The sequence below is a fragment of the Octopus sinensis genome, linkage group LG23 (genome assembly GCF_006345805.1).
Source record: "Octopus sinensis linkage group LG23, ASM634580v1, whole genome shotgun sequence".
Taxonomy (NCBI): domain Eukaryota; kingdom Metazoa; phylum Mollusca; class Cephalopoda; order Octopoda; family Octopodidae; genus Octopus; species Octopus sinensis.
In genome coordinates this window covers 4,363,168-4,364,513 of record NC_043019.1, presented here as the reverse complement: position 1 = coordinate 4,364,513, position 1,346 = coordinate 4,363,168, and the positions used below count along the sequence as shown (strand labels likewise).

Sequence of the window (1,346 nt, the reverse complement as noted above, 5' to 3'; positions counted from 1 at the left end):
TGCCGTTCAAACGGAAAATATCCAAAGTACGAATTACAACGGTCCGTAATGTTCACGTGACTCTATATCTCACCAGTAAAACATTTATTACTCTTTTACTAAATTAATTATTTTTTAGGTATCATAAATCTCGTAAGTCGTATCGGAAACATTTTCTTGCTTTTCTGAAATCTTTATATTTAAAAGTGAAGTCGTGTGTCTGTCTCCTACGATTTAGATTCCTAACTACTCCCACATTTTGCGGTGCAGTTTAACCAAAACCGGGTATCTTATAGTCGTGATTCATATCGAGCCCTTCTGGGTATTAGCGCGTGTCTACGATAAAAAAAAAATTTAACATAATTTTTCCGCATTTTCAATGCATTTTCGCTCGGTTTATATAAGGGAAGTAACTCTCTAAAACTGTATTATTAAATCTCAGAACGTAAAAAGCTACAGACCCCCCCCCTTTGTGGTTAGCCATATTGAGATGGCTATTATACTTTACATCTCTAAAAATGTTTATATAGTTATTTCCCTTACAAATCCGAGCAACGCCGGGCGATACTGCTAGTATTTTATAATTAAAAAACAAATTATAAGGGTGGCTTTCAATCTTGCAGTAACTAACTGTTGCTTTGCAATTTATGCTTACTATGACAGACCGGAGCGATTAGAAATAGCAGTCAAAACCACAAGCCTTGTATTAAAAACGGAAGACGAAAAGCTTAACGGCAGCGGACATCATAGAATACAGGTCTGATCCCTTGCTGGAAGGTGGTAGAAGGGATGTCAGGATATTTTGAGTCTGTTTTTAATTTGTTTATATCTCCCGGGTGGGAGATGGGCTGAATCCTGGAAGTACTGCTATACCAGGCCAACCCGTGGCAAAGGCGGAGCAAGCCCCTAACTCTTCGCCTCGTTCTAAAAATCAGTTTAATATCGATGGTCCCAAATAGGGACCGTATCAGATATTAAGCTGATAAGAACAGATACTACACTTTGATCTTAGCCAAAAGGCCGAGAAGCGATAAATTTTCACCCTAGCTTAGAACTATTATACCTATTTCTATTTAGTACAGTGACTGATTTATACTTTCACTTATATAGCTGTATTTAATTAGTTCTTCCATATTTTGTAATATCTTTTATTTTATTTCGTAGTAATTGTTTTATTTAATCCTTTCAATCTGAGAATTTTAATATTTCTATTTTTTAAAAAAATGATATTATCCTAAGTGTTATCTGTAATTGTGTTGATTTGATAATAAACGTGAATGAAAATTACGGGATATTTTCGGTTTGAACGGCAGTTTTTTCTAGCGGTGTCATGTGAAATTGTCACCCATAATTATGACCCTGGTATC

At 35.4% G+C, this 1,346-nt stretch overlaps 1 non-coding gene across 1 annotated transcript; it reads right to left on the bottom strand.

Annotated features, from left to right (window-relative positions):
* Positions 1–817: 817 nt before the first annotated feature.
* Positions 818–1,011, bottom strand: LOC115223728. The gene has a single exon (XR_003882821.1). It is a non-coding gene; the product is annotated as a U2 spliceosomal RNA (small nuclear RNA).
* Between the last annotated feature and the right edge of the window lie 335 nt (positions 1,012–1,346).